The sequence below is a fragment of the Symphalangus syndactylus genome, chromosome 5 (assembly GCF_028878055.3).
Source record: "Symphalangus syndactylus isolate Jambi chromosome 5, NHGRI_mSymSyn1-v2.1_pri, whole genome shotgun sequence".
NCBI classification, from domain to species: Eukaryota; Metazoa; Chordata; class Mammalia; order Primates; family Hylobatidae; genus Symphalangus; species Symphalangus syndactylus.
Window position 1 is genome coordinate 150,897,916 of NC_072427.2, and position 24,335 is coordinate 150,922,250.

A 24,335-nucleotide genomic window follows, 5' to 3' on the forward strand; every position below is an offset into this window, starting at 1 on the left:
GGGCGGGGAGTCGTCCCTGCTGATTTCCTGGCCCCGGGCGGGGGCGTGGCGCGCGGGAGGCTCAGGCAGTGGGTTTCGGCAAGTAGGGCCCGGGAGGCAAAGCCAAGGAAAGGGCCGAGCCACCTACGCCGCAGGCCCTTTGAGCCCCGAGGTCCGTCTCCGGAATGTGCGCCCCTGCGAGAGGCGCTCGGCCTGGGCCCGGCTTGGAGGCGCATTGCTGCGCATCTTCCCCGGACCGCAGGAGCCTGGCCTGCGAGCCACCGTCGCCTGCCTCAAAACTCCGACGCCCAGCAGTCATCTCCTGGCCACCCCACCATTGCAGAAGGCAGCGGGGGGCGGGGGGCACGGGCTCATAAATCGCGAAAGAGCAGTCAAAGACCCTAGTTCACAGCTACATTACAACCAGATTAACGTGCGATCCTGGCCAAGGCTTCTCACAATTGTAGTTCTTGTGTTTTTGGTTTTTTTCTCGTATTTCAAATGAGAGGTTTGAGCAGGATCATTAAAGTCCTTGGCGCTAAGATTCAGGCTCTTGTAAGAACTGAGATCCAGTTCTTGTACTTCAGCCCCAAACGATTTTCCACGCAGCGGCCCAAGTGCTTTTCTCAACATGTAAATGGCATCATGTCATTCCCCCACTTAGAACCTCTGAGTATCTCTGTCCCTCTCCATCCAGCCTTATCCCAGTGGTCTTTCTGGGCTGCTTGAAATTACTACCCCTCTCCTCCAGCTTTCTCTTGCCTCAGGCCTTTGCGCATGCTGTTTCCTTCACTGTCTCTTGGCCAATTCCTAACTCATCCTTCAGGTCTCCGCATAAATGGCACTTTACTAGTGAAGCCTTCCCTGTGCCCCAATCTGAATGAGGTCCCACTGCTACTCCCACGTGGCACCCTGCGGTTTTCCTTCATACCTATATTCAAAGCTGTAATTTTCTAATTTTATTTACTTACTATCTCTTCCACTAGAAAGGACAGAGGCCACTTCTATTTTGTACCCCATCCTCAGGACAGTTAAATCATCCCCAGGTAAGTAAAGAATTATCATACCCATTTAACAGATAAGGTTGTGGAAGTTGAGATAACTTACCTAGGTTCAGATAGCCAAAGATGTTAGAACCTATCTTTCTAGTCTTCTACTCTGTCAGGAAATTGGATTATAAAATAATAGGCCTTCCAAGAAATAGCAAATAAATTGCTAGAACAGATGGCTTTAGCACTTTAGATGCTGTGTTTTGCCCCTGCCCTTCAGGACTCTTTCCATACCAATGAAAGTTCCATTCCTTTATTCATTCAACAAATATTTATGGTGTGTCTATTATAAGCTAAGCAGCACAATCGTAAACAAGAGATTTCCTTTCCAGAATCTAGAGAACACTAGTTACACAGTAAGGCCTTTTCTGCCATGGAGCAGTATCCAAAGTGTCCATTTAGTTAAAAATTTTGGTCATCTTTTCTGATATTTTGTTTATTTTGGTGTCTGTTCTGATATGTGGTAGGCTTAGCCTACCAGACACATGTATATATAGATGTATACCTACCATATGTGTGTGTATATATATATATATATATATATGCACACATCCTTTTTTTTTTTTTTTTTTGAGACAGGTTCTCACTCTGTTGCCCAGGCTGGAGCGGTGGTTACGATCATGGCTCACTGCAGCCTTGGCCTCCCTGGACTCAAGTGACCCTCCTGCCTCAGCCTCCCGAGTAGCTGGGACTACGGGTGCACCCCACCACACCTGGTAATTTTTGTGTTTTTTTCTAGACACAAGGTTTCGCCATATTGGCCCAGGCTGATCTTGAACTCGTGGGCTCAAGTGATCCTCCCGCCTCAGCCTCCCACAGTGCTGGGATTACAGGTGTGAGCCACCATGCCCAGCTGCCTGTATTTTTTATTGGACTAAAAAATGCATTCCCAAACTTGGTCAAAAAATAAATTTCTTTTAAAATGTATACTGCTGTTAGGTGGGGCACAGTGGCTTAGGCCTGTAATCCTGGCACTTTGGGAGGCCGAGGCGGGTGGATCACCTGAGGTCGGGAGTTTGAGACTAGCCTGACCAACATGGAGAAACACCATCTCTACTAAAAACACAAAATTAGCCAGGCGTGGTGGCGCATTCCTGTAATCCCAGTTACTCTGGAGGTTGAGACAGGAGAATCGCTTGAACCTGGGAGGCAGAGGCTGCGGTGAGCCGAGATCATGCCACTGCACTCCAGCCTGGGCAACAAGAGCAAAACTCCATCTAAAAAATAAATAAATAAAATTTGTACTGCTGTTTCTTTGAATTACCAATGTGATCTGGTTGCTAGTCATAGTTATCTCTAAAGGAAGATGCTAAGACAGGGAAGCTTTACGCATGGCAAGAAACTTTTCTAGGTATTATCACCTCAGCTGTGATTCAGAAGCTGGCCTGCCTTCACCCCTACGGGTCCTGGGTATTCCCTCCCATTCCCTCTTGCCCCTCTATCAAGTCACTGTCCTTCCAAGCCTCATGCTCCTCATCTGGCCTGAATGCTTTCTAGCAATGAAGAATGTATGAAATGAAGAATTCCCTCACTTATTCAGCAAATATTTACTGGTCATGTGCTGTGCACCAGGCACCTTTCCAGTACTGGGACTATAATGGGAGCAAAACTTGTGGTTGCTGTCCTCAAAAAGCTTACCCTCCAATAAGGAAAAGACTGGTATAACCATCAGTCCATCCAATTAAACAACCACCAAGCTAGCAATCACACATTCACACATAATCATGCACTGAACTGAGTGCTATGGGTGAGTGCATTCGTGTGCTAAAGCCTTGTGGCAGGAGGGATCCTGCATTCAAGGAACCACAGAAAGCCACGCCGGAGAGAGACAGGAGGAAAGGAAAAGAGGAGGCCAACCAATCGTGCAGTGTTCCGGAGAACGTGAGGACTGTGATATAGATCCGAAGAGCAATGGGAAACCACTGGAAGGTTTTAAGATGAGGGTTTCAAGTTCTAGTTTTTACTCTAGAAATATCATTAGCTGAGGCATGGGGCATGAATTAAGTGAGGTGAGGAGAGGTGGAGGAAGAGTGGAAGTGAGAAGACAAGTTCAGAGATCAGAGGTGATGGAAAACTGGATTGTAGTGATGATAGTGCGGAAGAGCGAGTCATCAGATTGAAGAGAATTCATCCGTATTGAACTGTCCTCAAAGCTCAGTTTTCTCATCCCTGACACATTTTCTTCCAGTAAAACGTGCATACCAGATTGGAAACTCCAGCTTGTTCCAAGTCTACCAACGCTTGGCCTGGTCCGTGCTTGCTGTGCTTGCTCTCCTTCATCTGGAATACTGGCAGAGATGACGTGGATGCGGATCCACAGAACTGTAAGTCTCCTACATGTGTCTGTATCTTCCTGCCTTCTCTGCCTTCCAGTGACTCAGTCCACCATCTCTGTCCTTACCTCCTTGGGCCATCTTTTGGAGCATGTCCTGGCCTTTCCGTGGGACTGGCTCCAGGAGAGGGGTTGCCCTTGGTCCCTGTGGCTCCCCATATGGTTCCACAGTGGAGGTTCAGAGCCTACCGTATGGACTCTGTGGGCAAAGTCTGCAGTGTGGACTCCGGGCAAAGCTGGTGGGAAGGGTGTGGCCAGCGTGAGGCCCCATTTCATTTCAGTCCTGTCCATCACTGCTCGCAGGCCCTGGGCCAATCTTGCCCCCCTCCTGCATACTGTTCCATGTGAGCCCTGGAAATGTCACTGGCCTGTTTCACTTTCAGTTTCCTGGTACAAACACACACCCACGCGTGCACACACACACACCCGTGTGGCTGCCTCAGGCTGTGGTGCAGCGGGGATGCATCACCTGCTCCTTCAGGTCACCCATGTGGGAAATGAGCCTTGTATAACTGAGAAATGTGTGCTTTTCAATATTTTGCAAAGCTGTGCGCCCTTACAAAATCCAGTCTTTTCATTGAACTCCTCTACTGAACTCTGAGGGTGTCTCCACCTAAAAAGAGAGTGCTGTGGGTACCTCTGAGCCATGAATCCAGTCTGGCTGGCTGTCCACAGTAGGAATCACAGTGACTCCCCACTGTGCTGGCTGGGGGACAGTTAGCTTCACACCAGGGAAAAGTCCCTGGTCTCCTGGCCTTCTGCCTCCTGTGGCCCCTGGCAGTCCTTGGTCCCAAGAGAGCTTGGAGGAAAGGATGCGAATAGCTCCAGGCACCCAGTCATCCCTCTGGGAACCTCCACTCCTGAAGTGTGTGCAGAAGAAAGAAGGGGGTGCGTCCCTTTTTCTATAAAAGACAGCGTTTGTTTAAAGCTCTGAGACCCACTCAGCAGCCGCTTGCCAAAACACAAGAGAAAGCAGGTTATCTGAGGGGTACATCTCTTTGCTATCTACCAGTTCATAATGCAATTAGCAGAATGACCTGGCCCTTCCCACAGTCTCCATTCATTCTTTCTTTCCTTTATTCATTCACCAGAATAATGAGTTACCCAAGAGCAGGGATCATATCGTATTCATCTGTGTATTCCCATCACTTAGCACTGGGCCTGGCACCGGAGAGACGCTTCAGTGAATGAATTCATTCAATGCCCATTTGCCAAGTGCTGTGCAAGATTTTGGAGGGTAACAAAACAAGTGTGGGACACAAATTCTTGCCTTCCAGGAACTTACAATCTAGGTGGGGGCACTCAGTTGTGCAACAGTGATTTATTGAGCTCTAACTTCGGGCCAGGGCAGCAGTAGGCGCCGCTGAGAAAAGATGAATGAACAAGTCCCCAAACCAAAAATAAGCAGCCCACTCCTCCAAAATAAACACCCACTCCCAGCGTTAATTTTTTTAAATTACAATCACTCAGGGCTCAGGGCTTTCTTCTTGGCAGCAGCTGTTGGCTTCATAGCTTTGACCACTCTGCCACCTCTCCGGGATCCCACAGCCCATCTTTTGAGTGTCTGTTTTCAGTTCAAGACAGCGAGCTCATGCCAGCACTGGCAGAGGTGGGTCCCCAACTGCACACAGGCACCTACTGGTATAGGTCTGGCAGATTTGAGTTCGGATAGAGTTGCCATCACTTCCTTGCTGTCTAGAGCTGCACGCGTTAATATGCCATTCTGAGCCTCAGTTTCTTCATCTACAAAGATAACAACAAACATCCATAAAGCATTGACGCTGTGCCAGGCTCTGCTTTAATGTATTCAGTCCTCCCAGGAAGAGCAAAATTAAACCCAGGGAAGCGGCTCTCAGTGAGACCCCCTTGAACCCAACCCTGGCTTCAGTCTGGCTCCCGGGTCTCAAGCCCTTCCTTCAAGCCCTCTCGCTCACATGCCAGTAGCACAAAAGCGGAGGATACCTCCTGGCTTCCTTGCTCTTACGGAAACACACATCTTTCTGTCTGCTTCTCCAGGCCTTGACCTTAAGCCCTGGCCTGAGACTCCAGGCACGTCCTGACTCTCCTCCCTGCTGGGCTGCCACTCAGAGAAGTTTCCCTGAACTCACCCTCCTCTTTCCTGGGCACGCAGCCTCGGGTCAGCGGTCAGCGGTGTCAGCGGTCAGCGGTCAGGTCCTCTGACCGGTCTCTCAGCGCTCCCCTCTTCTAGTCCTGCCCCAGCAGCCTTTCAACCTCAATCGACTCCTGCTGTTCTCTCATCTCCAGGCTCTCTCACACTGCTTCCTTTGCCCCTTTCATCCCTGCCCCCCACTCGGCTCCCACATCCTGCCCTGGGGCCCTCTCCCTGGCCCCAAGAAGTCTGTCTCAGTATTGTTCTCCACTTCCAACATTAGCATTCCCAAAACCCACATTTGCATTTTGATGGCTCCTGTCCCAGCTAGGCAGGGGTACACTTTGATGCACATATATTTTGGAGAGGAGAGCTTTCCCCTGCACAGTGTCTAATTTTCCACTTTCATTTAAGTGCATTCTTTGGTTCTGGCCTGATGTATTCTAGGCCAAGGCAGACTTTAGCCAGCACCTTTAGGCTATGCTGCGGGTTATAAGATAACGGAAAGGCTTCGCTTCGTGGGAGCTCAAGGGAACAGAAGTCTCACTTCCCACGCCTCCCCAGTCCTACTCGGAACATCAAAGCTTCCTGCAAGCTCGCATCTGCAACCAGTGCTCTCCCCTCCCAGGCTCAAGGGCCTTGGCCTGGAGCATTCCCCAGCACAGCTGCAAAGGCCGGAGATTGGGGCTCTCTGTGGTCACCCATGGCTCGGACGTCCACTTGAGTTACAGACAATCTCGGGCCTTGATTCTAGGATAAGCCACCAGAAGTAGGCAAGAAGGATGGGTGGGGTAAAGAGGCCACCTTAGCCAATTGCCCCACATTTTCCCACGTATAGGATTTCACTCTGCTTTATGGGATGGAGAGAGAAAGTGCCAAGGGGCGAGACTGCATTCTCATCTAGGGCCTAGTGTTGGGGCTTTAAGTTTTTATATGCCTCCGGGTTGCTGGTGTTTAGCCAGACTCAGAACAGCTAAGTGCCAGGCAACAGAAAGGAATCTCCTGCCAGGTCTCCAGGGGTGTCAGGGCCACTTTGACAGAGGTTTAGGGTATTGCGATTTGCATGGCAGGACTTCCTAGGGTTTCATCCCAACTTCAGAGTGATTTACAATTCCTATTCCATTGAGAAGCTCTCAGTATTCATTTGCACCTTCAACTGAGTTCTTCTCCCTTCTTTTTTTTTTTTTGAGATGGAGTTTGGCTCTTGTTGTCCAGGCTGGAGTGCAATGGTGCGATCTCGGCTCACCACAACCTCCGCCTCCCAGGTTCAAGCGATTCTCCTGCCTCAGCCTCCTGAATAGCTGGGATTACAGGCATGCGCCACCACACCTGGCTAATTTTATATTTTTAGTAGAGATGGGGTTTCTCCATGTTGGTCAGGCTGGTCTCAAACTTCCCACCTCAGGTGATCCGCCTTCCTTGTCCTCCCAAAGTGCTGGGATTACAGGCATGAGCCGCCACGTCTGACCCGACTGAGTTCTTTCAGGCAAGTCCCTAAATAACATCTTATACATATGGCATGCCCATAGATACTGAAGCACTGTGGTGTGCAGAATCAGAGGCAGGCAGCTGCAAAGGGCTGGGGTAGAGACTGTGGAGGCGCTCTGACCCCAGGGAGGCAGTGGGTCAGACTGACAAAACAAGTGGCGAAGGAGACACAAGAAAATCACAATTCCTCCTTCTCAGTCAGCATTTAACTAACACTGCTTGAAAGAGTTCCGTATTCCTGGTGCTGTGCTAATGACTGGGGTGGATGCAAAAATTAATAGAAGCTGGTCAGCCCAAATCTCAAGGAATTTATGTTCTAGTGAGGAATAAATAATTGCATCAGAGTTTTTTGGGTGTTTGTTTGTTTGTTTGTTTTGAGATGGAGTTTCACTCTTGTTGCCCAGGTTGGAGTGCAATGGCACAATCTCGGCTCACCGCAACCTTCGCCTCCCAGGTTCAAGTGATTCTGCTGCCTCAGCCTCCCTAGTAGCTGGGATTACAGGCATGTACCACCATGCCTGGCTAATTTTGTATTTTTAGTAGAGACGGGGTTTCTCCATGTCTGTCAGGCTGGTCTTGAACTCCGGATCTCAGGTGATCCACCTGCCTCGGCTTCCCAAAGTGCTGGGATTACAGGCATGAGCCACCGTGCCCGGCCGCATCATAGTATTAATAATTACTGCCTACTATCACTTGCTTGTGTAGGGTGTTTTTACATGTATTACTTCAAACTTTCCTAGCAAGGTTATATCCTTTTGCCCATTTTACAGATGGTAGAAAAAGGCTCAAATTAAAGAGCTCATGGTCACACTGTTAGAAAGTTGCTGAGCCAGAATTCAAACCCATTGCAACTTCACTACTTAAGCTCCTGACCTGGCACCACACTGCAAGGTGAGACCAAACTCTAGTACCCAAGGACATGAAACAACAAAGTGCTATGGTAATTCAGGTAGGAAGGGCCCACATCTGGCCATGGGAATCAAGACTGGATCCATAAAAGACAACTGTTTTAACAGTATCCTGAAGGGGCAGGGGCAGGAGTCTGTAGAGGGGATGGGAGACATTTAAAGCACTGACATGCACTGGGGAAATAGGAGTGGCCCTGGGGTATAGGGTCTGAGAAGAGGAGAGAACAGGTTGGCACCAGAATGTAGAGAGCTCTGCCTGTATCTGGGCACAACTCTGTAGGCATTAGGGCACCACTGAAGAGATTTTGAGTACGGTTGTGATGTAAGAAAAGAGATGTTTAGGAAGAGAAATCAAGACGACACACGTAAGGTAACTTGGAATAGGAAGAAAATAAAATGACAGAGGAGATTCAAGCCATTAAAATGGTCCACGCGGCTGGGCACGTTGGGACCAACCCCACAACCAGGCTGCTCTCTTGACCCTGGGTCTTTGTCCGCAAAGCACTTTGGGAGGCCGAGGCAGGCAGATCATTTGAGGTCAGGAGTTCAAGACCAGCCTGGCCAACATGGTGAAACCCCGTCTCTACTAAAAATACAAAAAATTAGCCAGGTGTGATGGCGCATGCCTGTAGTCCCAGCTACTCAGGAGGCTGAGGCAGGAGAATTGCTGAAACTCGGGCAGCAGAGGTTGCAGTGAGCTGAGGTCACACCACTGCACTCCAGCCTGGGCGACAGAGTGAGACTCCGTATCAAAAAATAAAAAAATAAAATAAAATAAAATGGTCCAAGCAAGGGGCAAAGAGATACTGAACAAAGTAGCCTGAGAATGGCAAGGTGGTTTTAGGTGTCTGAAATGACGAGATGGAGATGGGGATCTGAAGCGTGGAGTGAAGTGGGAGCTGCAGATACAGGCTTGGAAACTGCAAGTGAAAAGATGATGATGAAAGCCCTAGGAATGGATTAAATGGGTAGCAGAAGAAAAGAGAGGTGGTGATCCAATCTAGACTCAAGGGGAAAAAGGGGAAGGTACAAAGCAAAGGAGACAGAAAAGACACAGCGCGACAGGTAAGGAGAAGCAACTTGGGACACCGAATGAGGAGAAGAATTCCCAAGTGGCTGACAGTGTTAAATATGTCTTCTCCTGATGGATTCCTTGCTTGACCAAACTTGAGGCAGGTTCCCGAACCTTCTTCAAGGCCCATCTGTGCACTTCCTTGTAAAATCTAATTTTAGCAAGAGCCTTGCCAACTCAGTTTAGCAAGAACCTCACCACCACCCCACCTTCAATATCTGATTAGGCTGCACATCCTCCACCATGCCCCAGGTGACATCTCATCACCCTGGCCCAACTTCAGCGTGAATCCTGCTAAGTTGTTCAGCTAGAATCCCCTTATGTTTCCTCTTAGTAATTTTCCACCACTGACCCCTACCCTGCCCCTTGGCTATACATTTCTGCTGCATCAGAATTGAGCCCAACCTCTCCCCGCTTCCTGCCCACTGCAAAATTCCATTGCCATGGTCCCTAGCCCTGTCTCGATGGCCCTGAATACAGTTTGCTTTACCATGCTTTAGCAAGTGTCATTGAATAATTTTTTAACAAGCCTCCCTACCTGAGTCGCACCTACCAGGTTAGGTATGACTCCCAGACTCTCATCTGGCCTTGTACCCTTTGAGCTTCAGTGGCCTATTTTGTAAAAGGGGGATGATAGTGCCATGCTGCGTAATTGCTGTGTGAAACAGCACATCGTAGGTGCTCAATAAATGGTAACTCCTGATGTTATTGTTTATTTACATTATTCTTCCCCAAGTTCAGGAACTTCTTGAGATCAGGGACCAGGTCTTTGGATCTAGCCTAATTACTCATTTGACAACTACCACGTTATAGTCATTCTAAATGTGTTCCGAATGCTGAGAAAACGAATGAATGAAGATATCCTGTTGCTGTCTGGCCTGCTGCCCTGGCCGTTTTGCCATGTTGGTGTTTTATTACTGTTAGGTATTAGTCAAGATAGAGCTCTGGAGGCTCTGAATACCAGGACTTTCTGGTTCTGTTTCCTTTTCTCTCTGCAGAATATCAACCTACCACTTCGATTTATGGACAGCGGACAAAGACCCAGGGTCAAGAAAGCAGCCTGGTTGTGGGGTTGGTCCCAGGGCCAGGTTCAGGGTAGGGGAGTAGAGACTTGGAGTGGATAACTGGGTTTTCTCAGACAAGGTGGAGGGAAGGACTTGCTGCTTTCTAGACTTCAAATCTCAGTCAGAGAGGGCTGCGTGGGAGAGGCTTGGAGAAGCAACAGAAGTCATGCCCATGTGGGTACCTACCCACGGCCCTCTAAAGAGGTGGGGAAGTGAGAAGGCAGAGATTGAGCAGGACCCATGCCTTCGGGTGTCTTGGCCCCACCCTGAATCTGCATCCAAGATGCCTTTTTTCTCAGCCTTGAAGCAAGGATAGAACAGTCCATTCCAGGGGTTTCAGAAGGATTCCTTCCTTCTCATCAGCATATCTTGGCATGTCCTTGCCAAAGCTGGCTCAGGCCATCTTTGCCCTGGAAGCCATCCGTTAAAATCCTGTCTAGTATGATGGGATTTTTTTTTCCTTCTGTTTGTTTGGGTGAGGGGTAAGAGGGGAGGAGGAGTTGTGAAGGGCACAGAAGTGTTTGAAAGCCCAGCCTCCCTCCTCTGTCTGGGCTGCTCCAGGGTTTGATAATTCCAGGGGCTGAGATAGCTACTAGACTATCAGGCCTGCCTGCCCCGAGCTGGCGGCTGAGGCTTTCATCTGTTTATGGCCAAGGACAGCAACATGGAGGCCAGTCCCCAGGCTGGCTAATGAGTAATCAGAAGCCTTGTCTGTACAAGGTCTTGGGACATGCCCTGGGGTGACCTTCAGGTCGCTGGGAGAGGCCTCATTCATCCTGAAACCTGGGGCCAAGGCCAGGGGGCTATTTCCTCTTTGTCACCTCTGCTACTGCCACCCACTTAAGTCACGTTGTGTCCCCCACCCCCACCTTCACCTAAATGGCCTGGTTGGCTTATTTAGGAAAGTTATTCCAAAGGCCTTCCTCTTCCATTCTGCCTTGGTTACAAAGAAGCGAGCTGTGGTGCATGCAATCGCTGCTTCCATTTCACCCACCAAGGTGCACTCTCTCTAGCTGCCCCCTTCCTCTTCCAACCCTGAGAGTTCGTACAAATCCCCCTCCAGGGATGATGAAGAAGCCTTTGAAAGGAGCACACCATAGTGAACGGTTACAACATCCTTATCTTCCTGCCTTGGGTCAGATAACTTCATTCCTAACTCTGTAAAGACCTTGAATGGTTGCCCCTGGTCCATAGGCGGGGGTCTGTGCTCTTAGAGAGATGTTCAGCAGATGAGCATAGGTCGTTGATTCCTCCTCTTCTTCCTTCAGCAGTGTTCACGTGCCTGCTTTGTGTGGGAATCTATTAGGGTGTGTCTGCTTCTTGCTTGCAGCTATGGGGCCCTGGTACAGTTATCTAAACTCTCTGAGTCTCCACGTTTTTCCCTCTGTACAAAAAGGCCCATAGCACTACCTCATAGGGCTTGAGGGGAACTCCAACAAGATGCAGATATCAAGTGCTAGACAATGAAGGAGCGTTAATTCTCTGTTTTGGGGCCACCTGTGTGTCCACCTCCCCATCACTAACTCTGCTGTCCCCACCAGAATGAACTCAGTAGCATGAAGTATTTGAACAATGTTTTCCAAATGAATGAATGAATAAATGAATAAATACATTGCTAATGGCAGCAAATATATGTGGACATCTGTTCTCTAAGAATAAATCAATTGAGTGATTATGGAATTTCACAGCGTTGTAAGGAGCTGAACCAGGCACATACAAACCATCCCCTGAAACAAATGGAATTAAACCTAAAAATGTATCAAGACTTTCCCTTTTTGTGTTACAGTTTTTAGGGAGATTAATATTTGAGAATAAGCTATGGCCATTGGCAAAACTTAAACTTTTAATTTTTTTGTAGAGATGGGGTCTTGCCTAGTTTGCCCAGGCTGGTCTCAAGCTCCTGGGCTCAAGAGATTCTTCCACCTGGGCCTCCCAAAGTGCTGGGATTATAGGCATGAGCCACCACACCCAGACTTTTATTTTGTTGCATCTGTAATTCAATAAATTTCTATGGAATGGAGAAATGGATGAATGATTGGGAAAAATTAACCATCAGCAATGGGGATAATGTTTATTAGAACTTCTGGGGGTTCGGATGCTTCTTAGGGATGTGGGTAGCAGCTTGCTGTGTGGTCTTCACTATGCCTCTCACCCTCTCTGTGTCTGCCTCTGCCCCTTACCCCTCCATCTGAGTCACAGGGCAACGTAATCCTCTATCTCTGTGTCTTCTTGCAGGAGCACAAGAAGGCAAATACAACTAGAGAAACAGGCCTTCTGGCAATCTCCTAAGACAATCTCATATAAACATGATCACACATCTTCCCAGGGCCTTTAGAGTCAGCAGAGTGAGGGGGAAGAAAGAGAGAGGAGGGGGTAAAAAAATTAACTGGACAAGTCACCCCAGGGCAGTGAGGCCCAAGAAAGCGCCTTTATCTCCACTCCTGCTATGCTTCATTGACTTCATTCTTGTCCTGTCTCCAGGACTCCTTTACTGCAGTTAGGCTTTCTCCTAGGGGCTGGGCCTGGCAACACAGAGAAGAAGCAGGCGAAATATTAGTGGATTAACTTGTGAAGCTATCCCCAGCCCACTCCCAACTCCCCAACCTTTGCCACTTTAAAGCAAAAAATGCATTCAGGAAAATCTGAGTTTCCTTGGAATAAGTGGAGGGAGAATGTGGCTGGCAGGGCCCTGGGCCAGTTCAGCCTACCAGTGTTGTTTCTCTGCTGGCAGTCAGAACTTTGAGATGGATCCTGCAAAGAGTTCCGGGAGTGCTCCATGGCTGGCTCTGGAGCTTGGAGTAGCTGCATGGAGATGGCAGAAGCTCAAAGCCACTTCCTCCAGGAAGCCTTCTGTGATTCCTCTAGCCAGCTACTCCTCTCCCAAGTCCTATAGAGCTTTCTTGTGCCTCATGGAGCACTGAACACCCTGTCTATCATATTCCCATGATTGCACAGCTCTTTTCTCTCTTACTAGTCTGGGAGCTGCTAAAGGGAACTATCTTGATCTGACTAACCTTGGTCCCTTGAGTGCCCAGCAGTGCCAGTCCTGCAGGAGGCACTTATAAAATAATTGTTGACTCAGTGAAAAAATAAACAGTCGTGTCACATGAACTGGACTCTCACCTCTCCAAGTTGCATCCCTCCCCTTTGTACCTTCTTCTTCTTCTTCTTTTTTTTTTTTTTTTTGAGACAGGGTCTTTCTTTGTCACTCAGGCTGCAGTGCAGTGGCTCGATCTTGGCTCACCGCAGCCTCAACCTCCCAGGCTCAAGTGATCCTCCCACTTCAGCTTTCTGCCAAGTAGCTGGGACTACAGCCATGTGCCACCACACCCAGCTAATTTCTGCATTTTTTATAGAGATGGGTTTTCACCATGTTGCCAAGGCTGGTCTCGAACTCCTGGACTCAAGGGATCTGCCCACCTTGGCCTCCCAAAGTGCTGGGATTACCAGCATGAGCCATTGTGCCTGGCCCTCCTCTTTGTACCTTCTAAGGTTAGGAAGGAAGGATACCAGGAAGATGGAGCTGAGGTTACAGCTCTTCAAATACGTGTTTTGGTGGAGATGGTACCTGCTAAGCAGGCCGCTTGTGTGTGAAATCTCAGGTTTGGTGAGAGTGCTGTGCCCTTAGGGGAGGGAAGTCCAGGAAGTAAAACAACCAGAGGAGCATTGATCTGAGTGGAATTTAGGTGGGTGGCATGCTTGGGTCCCAATTTCTGGTTTCTTGGCCTGTGTTCTTTGCAAGGTCATGCTGCCTTGCTTTATGAAATACTAGCTTGAATGAAACTGCTCTTCACAGCTCAATTAGGGACTTCAGAGTGAGGCCCTTATTTAACTTTAAAGAAGCGATCTAGTAAGGTGGATAGCATCACAGGTTCTAGAACCTGAATTCAGCAAAGTCACCACTAAATAGGTATGGAAATTTAACCAAGTTAGTTAACCTCTCTGTGCATATACAAAGGATAATAATGGAACCTACCTCACAGAATAGTGAGGATTGAAGGACTTAACACATGTAAGGCTCTTAGAATTGTGCCTGGCATTGCTCATTGTTTGATGAAGAAAGCATCAAAATCCTTGGGTTCAGAACCATAGAATTTCTATCCCAAGTACTGGGGTCTTGGCTCCCCACAACCCATGTTGATATCCTATTAATCAAGTCACTTTTTCTGGCTCTTCATTGAATGCAAATTGCACAAGAAATCTACCTTCTACCACTATCATTAACCTTCAGCCTCTATCTCCTGTGACTCCTGGCCCTGACTGGGTCAAAACAGATAGGCTCAGCTGGGGGAAAAGACTGGCTGTATTCAGTCCAAGCAGGCCTTGACCTGGGTCAAGCTAGACAAACACCTGACTTCCGGTGAGGAAAGGTTATAACATTCCTGAGGCTTGAGTGGGCTCCGCTGTGTGTTGGAAACAGTCTGTTCCACTCACTGCCTAAAACCACTCATCAGCCGACTGAAGTCTTCCCAGCAAACTTCCCAAGGTACCCACCTCTGTTGGAGGAGCTCTAGGGCTGTGGTGCACAAACTCTCAAGCCTGAAGTTCAGTCACATACCTGGCTATGTTAAACACCAGGTCTGGTTATAATACCTTCCTGCTAGAGAATGAGTGAAGGAAAGGGAGCACAAAGGTCTCGGGCAGGTTGAGTGAATGGTCGGGGCTGTTTGCAGAACTCTTCTTAAAATGTATGGCCAGGCGCGGTGGCTCACGACTGCAATCACAGCATTTTGGGAGGCCGAGGCAAGCAGATCACGAGGTCGGGAGATCGAGACCATCCTGGCTAACACAGTGAAACCCTGTCTCTACTAAAAATACAAAAAAATTAGCTGGGCGTGGTGGCGGGCACCTGTAATCCCAGCTACTTGGGAGGCTGAGGCAGGAGAATCGCTTGAAAGTGGAAGGCGGAGGTTGCACTGAACCGAGATTGCACCACTGCACTCCAGCCTGGGCAATAAGAGCAAAACTACGTCTCAAAAAAAAAAAAATTAGCCGGGCATGGTGGCGGGCGCCTGTAGTCCCAGCTACTCGGGAGGCTGAGGCAGGAGAATGGCGTGAACCCGGGAGGCGGAGCTCGCAGTGAGCCAAGATTGCGCCACTGCACTCCGGCCTTGGCGACAGAATGAGACTCTGCCTAAAAAAAAAAAAAAAAAGTATACAGTTGGCTGGGCACAGTGGCTCATGCTTGTAATCACAGCACTTTGGGAGGCTGAGGCAGGCGGATCATGAGGTCAGGAGATCAAGACCATCCTGGCTAACACGGTGAAACCCCATCTCTACAAAAAATACAAAAATTAGCCAGGCGTGGTGGCAGGCACCTGTAGTCGCAGCTACTCGGGAGGCTGAGGCAGCACAATCGCTTGAACTTGGGAGGTGGAGGTTGCAGTGAGCTGAGATCGTGCCATTGCACTCCAGCCTGCCTGGGTGACAGAGCAAGACTCTGTCTCAAAAAAAAAAAAAAAAAAAAGGATATAGTTTAGGGTTGGACGCATAGAACTGTTTCAGAAGGAAATCCAATGGAGCTGTTGATAAAGCTACTGATAAAATTGAATGCCAGATAGCAAGATAGCCAAGTTCTGATAGAAGTTAAGCACTTATTTTATTCAAAGCATGCATTTGGCATTTATGCATTACCTTCACCACAATCCTGTGAGGTACAATGAGGAAACTGAGCCTCGGGCAGGTTGATGTGCTTACTACCATCATATAGTTTGTAAGTGGAAGAGTTTTGAACCCGTCTCCCAACTCCTGTCCAGTGCTTACTCTGCTATTCACATCTCTTTATCCTGTAAGCGACCCTGGAGCTCATTCTTTTCAGCCTCTGGCCAAGTGAGTTTTGTAGAACATTAACCTAATGAGATTCCTCCTAAAAAAGGGTTCTGTGTCAGCCGAGCCCCCAGTGGAGATTCAGAATGCACATGAAAGGCTCTGAGATGTCCTGCACCAGCCACCTTAACCAGAGAGTGCTGTTTTCTTACAATAGCCATCAGCCTCCTTAGCAACCGTCCTTTGGAACATGCCTTGGGAAATAGCGATCTAGTCTTATTCACTCAATTATTGATGAGGACATTGAAGCACAAAGTGTTGAAATTACCTGCCTGAAGGCAGCCGGTGAGTTAGTGGCAGAGCAGGGATCTGATCTAGGGTTCCTGTCTCTCAGCCAGAGTTTTTTTCTTCTACAGCTGACAACATTTATTAATATTGTTTGTTGTTGTTGTTGTTGTTGTTTTGTTGTTTTGAGATGTAGTCTCACTCTGTTGCCCAGGCTGGAGTGCAGTGGTGCAACCTCGGCTCACTGCAACCTTTGCCTCCCAGGTTCTGGTGATTCTCCTGCCTCAGCCTACTGAGTAGCTGGGATTGCAGATACCTGCCACCACGCCTGGCTAATCTTTGTGTTTTTAGTAGAGACGGGATTTTGCCATTTTGACCAGGCTTGTCCCAAACTCCTGACCTTAAGTGATCCGCCTGCCTCAGCCTCCCAAAGTGCTGGCATTACAGGCGTGATCCACCACGCCTGGCCGACAACATTTATTAACATTGTATAGACCCAGTGGGGGCCAATCCAGAGTAATGAAAAGACACAATTGTACCTGTAGAGAAGGCTGGAGACTCCACAAGTCCTTATGACCTCTGACCTTATGAACAGGTCTCAAAAAACGTTTGCAGTCAACCTGTCAGCAAAAACGCATCAAGGGCAACTGGATACACAGCTGCTGAAGAGGGGTGAGATCCAAGGAAGAGTTAGGAGTTGCGCTGGAGGATTCTAGGAGGGATTTCTGAAAGGTTTGTGTGGAGGCAGATTTTGATAGACCAAGTCAGCTTTAGAAGGAAAATAATTACATGTCAAATGTGAGAATTTTACTTTGTTCATATAGGAAAACGATTTGATCTACCTCCTGATGTTGTCATAGGAATATTGGACAGATGTGGCTCCTACAGTTTGTAAAGATTAGCTGACTCTTCAGGTGCCTTTATGTCTTACCTCCAGATGTGCTAATTGAATATTTTCCATGGACCTCCATGAGCCATCATGACTTTCCTGGCTCCAGTGTGAGGCATTAAGGATTCAGGGGCTATAGAAGTACACTTAGAATGAGAACGATCTATGTTTGAGTCCTGGCTCTGTGATTTCAGGTCCTTCAGTTTAACTTTCTGGGCCTTAGGTTTCTCAATGCAAAAAGAGAGGATTAGACCCAAACGTAGGTCTACTGACAGGCAGTATCAGAGTCACCTGGTTAATTAAAAGGATAGGTTCCAGCCAGGCACAGTGGCTCAGGCCCGTAATTCCAGCACTTTGGGAGTCCAAGGCAGGTGGATTGCCTGAGTTCAGGAGTTCAAGACCAGCCTGGGCAACTTGGCAAAACCCCATCTTTACTAAAAATACAAAAATTAGCCAGGCATGGTGACGCATGCCTGTAGGCCCAGCTACTTGGGTGGCTGGGTAGGTAGGAGGATCACCTGAGCCTGAGAGGTTGAGGCTGCAGTGAGCTGCAATGGCAATGCACTCCAGCCTGGGCAACAGAGTGAGACCCTGTCTCAAAAAACGAAAACAAAAATGGATAGGTTCCTGTGCCTTCTCAAGTCCTACAGAAGCAGAATTTCTAGGAACCTACGATGTTAACAAGGGCACTGAATTTTCTGCGTTAGGCTTAGGAGCCATTGGACTAGCTTGTTTTTGAGCCCCTTTCAGTTCTCAAATGAGTTGTTTAAGCTTACTGAATGTCAGTATTCTTGTCATAAAATAAAACTATTAATACTCATTTTAATACCTACAAGAATTATATCAACATATTGAGGACTTTGTAAACTCTAAAGCCACTTAAAATTGCATATTACTTTTCTAATAGAGAAATAATTTTGATGTATAAAGACTCACTTTATTAGGAAAATATATAAAGTTTGCATTCACGTCAGTGGGATTTTTCTACACAGTATCGCATAAAACCTTAAAATTGAGCTGTTTCCGGCGGGGCGCAGTGGCTCACACCTGTAATCCCAGCACTTTGGGAGGCTGAGGCAGGTGGATCATGAGGTCAGGTGTTCAAGACCAGCCTGGCCAAGATGGTGAAACCCTGTCTACTAAAAATACAAAAATTTGCTGGATATGGTGGCAGGCACCTTAATCCCAGCTACTCTGGAGGCTGAGGCAGAGAATTGCTTGAACTCGGGAAGCGGAGGTTGCAGTGAGCCGAGATCGCACCACTGCACTCCAGCCTGGGTGTCAGAGTGAGACTCCGTCTCAAAAAAAAAAAAAAATTGAGCTGTGCAACTATAAAACAGAATGCTTTTGGCTGGGTGTGGTGGCTCACGCCTGTAATCCCAGCATTTTGGGAGGCCTAGGCGGGTGGATCATCTGAGGTCAGGAGTTCAAGACCAGCCTGGCCAACATGGTGAAACCCCATCTCTACTGAAAATACAAACAATTAGCTGGGTGTGGTGGCGCGTGCCTGTAATCCCAGCTGCTCGGGAGGCTAAGGTAGGAGAATCACTTGAACTAGGGAAGCGGAGGTTGCAGTGAGCAGAGATCATGTCACTGGGCTCCAACCTGGACAACAGAGATTCCATCTCAAAACAAAACAAAACACAAGGATGCTTTTTCTTGGTAATATTGTTTAGCCTTTTCACACTTTTCCTGCTCCTGTGTCCTCTTACTTTTCCAGGTTACCCAGAGGAAAAGCTGCTAAAGTGGTTTACACAATGTCAGCACTCCTCAAGGTGTGTCCTATGGAATATTAACAAATGTGAAGGGGGAAAGTTTCTATATCAAATATGTTTTGGAAATGCTCTGCCAACCAGGTTTTATTAAGAATTATAAGAGCTTTTACTATGCTGATATGAACGGTGGATCTCCAAGAAGGCAAAAAGTATCATTGGCATGGCTGAACAGATTTGATCAGGGAGCACTTCTCTCAAGACTAGGGAAATTTTGCATTTAGGTTCTGTCCAGTTCACGGCTCATTCCTCCTAGGAGTCCTGCCTTTTCAAATTAGGATAGCTGGGAAGGCAAGGCTCAATTTTAAAGCCATGGTTCTAAAATCTAGCTGTGTGTCACCTGGGCAGCTTTTAATAAATATGAATCCCTGGGTTCCACCCAAGGCTGACTCAGTGGGTTTGATGCAACCAGCCCCAGATCATCTTTGGACCTGTGATTGGAAGCCCTCCAAGGAGTGAATCACTTCAGGTATCTAAGTGGGAGGAATTCTTTTGGCTGAAGCGGGTAAAGAGGGGGCAAGTGTGGTCCTCCAGCATTCCTGAACTTATACCAGGGTCAGGCTTTGAGCTGGCTCTCCTGAGGCTGGACCCACCCTGAAGGAAGAGGAGAGGACTCTAAACTTCTTTAAACACACCTGAGAATGGTTCTTGGGGGATCTGGAGCTTTGAATCGTGGTTCACATTTGAACATAGCTTCGCTGTGTGTCCTTCGACCACTCTGGTAACCTCGCTGAGCTTCACTTTTCTCCTTGCAGATTGGTAGTACTCATATACGCCCTTGGGCCCTTCATTAGAAACACAGTAAAAACAAGGCAATAGACAGGGCTTCATTTTTGGCTTTTGCAAAGACAATTGTTAGTGATGATATTATGATTATTGTTGGGGACTTCTATTACAAATTAGCATTTGAGTAACAGATACAACCATTTCCTGTTCTTCAAAGAGAGAATCTTTGAGCTACCTGATACAGTCTAAAATACGTAATGAATCGACATTATATATATATATATATTTTTAATTAAACTATTTATGAAACAACTAGGCTGCAGAGGGCAAGATGGAGCAGAGACCTGAGGCAACTGTCCCAATCAATCAGGCCAGGCATTACCCGATTTGGGGTGGGGATTATCTGGAAAATTGCCTCAGCTGTCCATTTCATTTTCAGTGCTTTCTCAATGAACCATTGTTATAAACATTTTTTAGTATCTTCCAACCTGTCACTGAGATTGGGGTTTTGACAGTTCATAGACTCGGAGTGGAGAAATAATTCCATTTTTTTTTTAAGTGCATAACGTCCACTGGATTAAACGAATTGGAGGAAGACAATGCCTCTCTCAAAGAAAACAAAACAGGTGGCTGGGCACGGTGGCTCACGCCTGTAATCCCAGCATTTTGGGAGGCTGAGGCGGGTGGATCACCTGAGGTCAAGAATTTGAGACCAGCTCGGCCAACATGGTGAAACCCCACCTCTACTAAAAATACAAAAAATTACTCAGGCGTGGTGGCACACGCCTATAGTCCCAGCTACTGGGGAGCCTGAGGCAGGAGAATCGCTTGAGCCCAGGAGGCGGAGGTTGCAGTGAGCCATGATCGCGCAACTGTACTCCGGCATGGGCCACAGAGTGAGACTCCATCTCAAAAAAAAAAAAAAAAAGAAAGAAAACAAAACAAAACAGGTTCTGAAATCACTATTTACTAAATGCTCATGATGTGAGAGGTACCAAACTAGCTCCTTTTGTGAGTGTTATTTCATTCATTCCTCGGAACAACTTTGCAAGATCAGTTAAATTAGTTTAAAATAGGAAAGGATGCGAGACCTGGAGATATAAACAAACCTGCCCCGGGAGGACAGTTGGTAAGTAGAAGAGTCAGGATTTGAATGTAAGGCTTTTTCCATTGTGTGCTGCTACTTTAATTTCTAGCTCTTTCCTTCTAGAATATGAATCTTTTAAATATAGAAATCTTGGCTGTGCATGGTGGCTCACGCCTGTAATCCCAGCACTTTGGGGACCCCAGGCAGGTGGATTGCGTGAGCTCAGGAGTTTGAGACCAGCCTGGGCAACATGGTGAAACCCCATCTCTACAAAAAAAAGCAAAAATTAGCTGTGCGAGAAGAGCAGAACCTGGGCATTCTGATGCTAACCATTAACGATCTCTTTCACCTTATTTTCCTAAAACCGGAAGAGAGGCTCAATCATACCGGGTTCCATAGCAGGCAATTTCTCTGCAGAGTCTGGCAAGATCCTAACTGGTATGGAAGTGAGAATATCCTCAAGCAAATTCACTTTTCCACATCTCATAGTGCCTGTCTGGAAAGAAGGGTTGTTCAGTCCTTCTCCAGCCTGGGACAATGTCTCCAAAGCCAGCTGGGAGCATTCCCATGATGCCTCGTCCCTGGAGATCATTTTGCAGGAGCTCAGTCCTCTGTGGTTCTCTGCCACTGCCCGGGAAAGGCTTCCTCCCCAGCCACCGGACTGCTGCCTGCTTATTCTCCTCACCAGGGCTGCCTCTCCCAGGGCCCCTTTGTTTGGGGTGTGCAGAGGATGGTGAAAGAGAGAACGCAATTAGAGTAGAGTAAGGATTGCAGTGAACCCGTTGTTAGAGGATTCTTTGAGGAGAGAAGGGAAGAGGGAAAAAACTGTCTATATCTGGTGCAAAGAGTGTGCCATCAAAACCATTTCTTGGCTGGGTGCGGTGGCTCACACCTGTAATCCCAGCACTTTGGGAGGCCGAGGTGGGTGGATCACGAGGTCAGGAGATCGAGACCATCCTGGCTAACACGGTGAAACCCCGCCTCTACTAAAAATACAAGAATAAAAAATAAAAAAATTAGCCAGGTGTAGTGGCAGGCGCCTGCAGTCCCAGCTACATGGAAGGCTGAGGCAGGAGAATGGCATGAACCTGGGAGGTGGAGCTTGCAGTGAGCCGAGATCGCGCCACTGCACTCCAGCCTGGGCGACAGTGTGAGACTCCATCTCAAAAAAAACAAAACAAAACAAAACCAAAAAAACCATTTCTCTAGACCCATCACCTTGTAGGGAAAAGAGGACCCTTCATGTACATCCATGGGTGGCTGTGTGGATGGAAACCAGGAAGACACACTCCAAACTGGCAATGGTGTTTCCTTTGGGGAGAAGAGTGGGGAGCAGGACATGGGGAAAGGATAGAAGACTTCAGGCCTGTGGCAGAATATTTCATTTTTAAAGAAAAGCATTTTCAGGAAGAAGAAGAAGAAAAGGAGAAGAAGGAGGAGGAGGAGGGGAACAGTGACTCTGCTTGATAATGAAGAAGGTTAACTCTCCTTAAAGGTTAAACCTGTGACTCTGGACTTTTTAGAAAAAAAGGAGAATTCGACATTGCAGATCCAGCACTAGTGGTGGACTTGGCAGTGGTCCCAGTGTCCCCTTTAGGGAGGTTGTATTAGCTGTGAAGGATATATAGACGGAATGGGAAATTGTACCCTGTCCTCATAGTTGGGCCTTAACAGCCTCACCTGTGAAATGGTAATAAGAATAATTTACTTGTCTGAAGACAGGAGGTGGTCATCTTGCTCGTGGAAGGGAGAATTCATTTGAAGGGCAGATACCTGGAGAGCTTCCATATACCCCACTGAATAGGTACCACCCTGTTCCCCAGAAGGGCATCTTAGGTAAGATAGTGTCCCTCTTGTCTTATGGGGCCATCAACCCTGAATAGAACCCAGGCACCCTGCCTTCCAGCCCAAGGTAGTCCTGCAGCTGGCATATCCTAGCCTCCCCACGGTACTGCACCCTATGTGTACAAGATGTTTCAAAGCTGGAACCATCACCCCACAGTCTGTGGGATGTTCAGAGGCCCGGGCACCCTGGGAGAGGAAACAGGCAAACTGCCAGCCCAAATACCTTTCCCGAGGCCCTGTGGAGGAGAAAACATTAGTGGGAGGGCAGGCCCCACTCAGATAGGCAGCGTTAGAGCTGGAGGGGCCGGGCCAGATTCAAGACGATAACAGGAAAGCCTGCACGCAGCTACCAGCCCAGACAGGGATTGGCTTGCCTGGAAGCCCAGGGCCCCCAAGAATGGGTGCAGTCACGTGGTTTGCCTCTCATGGTCCCAAGCTACCTGCCAGGTGGCAGGAGCCTGTGATGCTATGTGGGGGCAGTTGGCGAGTCCAGGAGGTGCTGTTCTTGCCCTGAGAGGATGATGGTGCCCTGAAAGGCAAGATGGCACCAGGGAAGCCTGCTGCAGGTCCCTGTGCTGTGGCTGGAATGAGCACACCGGAGCCCAGTGCCACTGGGCACAGATTTCTTATCTTCAGCTTCCTGAGGTTGCTTTTGGCCAGGACTCCCACGCCTCTCTTTTTCCTGGCATTCATCAGCGCAGTGAGAGGGATGGTCTCTGCTCCTGACTCAGACCCAGCTGAGCCTCCTCAAGAGAGAGTCGGGACAGCTGTGTGTCATTCCTGTCTGGGCTTTATTTGTGTGGTGGGAAAGTCATCTGACCCTGCCATACCTTAGAGTCCCCCAAACCTATCTAAGCTCTTTATGAGAAGCAAAGGTAGACAGATATTCTGCCTACCCTGACCATTGAGGAACAAGGAAACTCGTCCCTCAGAGTCGGAAAATTAACCATTCAGGGCAAAAAGTCAGGTCAGGTCTGCCAGTTGCCCCTAGTATCTGTTGTTGCTCTCTTCCTTAGAAACAGAATCCTAGGTCAGGCGCGGTGGCTCAGGCCTGTAATCCCAGCACTTTGGGAGGCTGAGGTGGGCGGATCACGAGGTCAGGAAATCGATACCATCCTGGCTAACACGGTGAAACCCCGTCTTTACTAAAAATACAAAAAAATTAGCCGGGTGTGGTGGCAGGAGCCTGTAGTCCCAGCTACTTGGGAGACTGAGGCAGGAGAATGGCGTGAACCTGGGAGGCGGAGCTTACAGTGAAAGGAGATCACGCCACTGCACTCCAGCCTGGGCGACTGAGCGAGATTCCATTTCAAAAAATAAAAAAAGAAACAGAATCCTTAGTTTCAGGATTTACAACCTAAGCAGAATAAAGGCGACATTTATTAGCCTCCACTGTGGCCAGTGGAATTTAGGGGAAGTGTTGTGGCTATGTTCTAGGAAACCATTCTTAAAGGGAAGAGGTAGATCCTTCACTACTTCCTTGTTTCTGCTGGTGGACTGCTAGCATGAAAGGTGGAGCTCAAGCAGCCTTACTGATCCATGAGGTAGGGGACAAGTGCTGAGAATAGCAGGCCAGATAGAAGGATCCGGGGCCCTGATGACCTTTGGGAGCTTCCCTGGTACCCCCCATGCTATCTCCTTCAGAATTTTTCTATGAGTTGAAGAAATAAATTTCCATCTTGTTGAAGACCGTGAATTTTGAGTTTCTGTCACTTGTAGCCGAAGCTAAAACTAATTCTTACAAGTAGACAGTTTGTGGTGCGTATAGTAGGAAATAGTTCTAGAGATATGCTAGATTAGGCAAAACTTTGATTTGTGTGGAAGAAAAGATCAAGTAATCTTGGAAGAGGAGATCTCTTGCCTAAGATTCAAAGATAGTTTCTAGAATCCTAAGATCTCAAAAAGGGATCTCTTATTAGCCAGGCATGGTGGTGTGCACCCGTAGTTCCAGCTACTGGGGAAG

The 24,335-nt window shown here is 48.0% G+C and overlaps 1 long non-coding RNA gene across 1 annotated transcript in view; it reads left to right on the plus strand.

Annotated features, from left to right (window-relative positions):
* The first annotated feature begins 486 nt into the window (after positions 1-486).
* Positions 487-24,335, plus strand: part of LOC134736689 (uncharacterized) — a 28,009-nt gene continuing 4,160 nt past the window's right edge. The window contains exons 1-2 of the long non-coding RNA XR_010120940.1: positions 487-1,025; positions 3,217-3,352. This is a non-coding gene — a long non-coding RNA (uncharacterized lncRNA). The remainder of the gene's footprint in view (positions 1,026-3,216; positions 3,353-24,335) is intronic.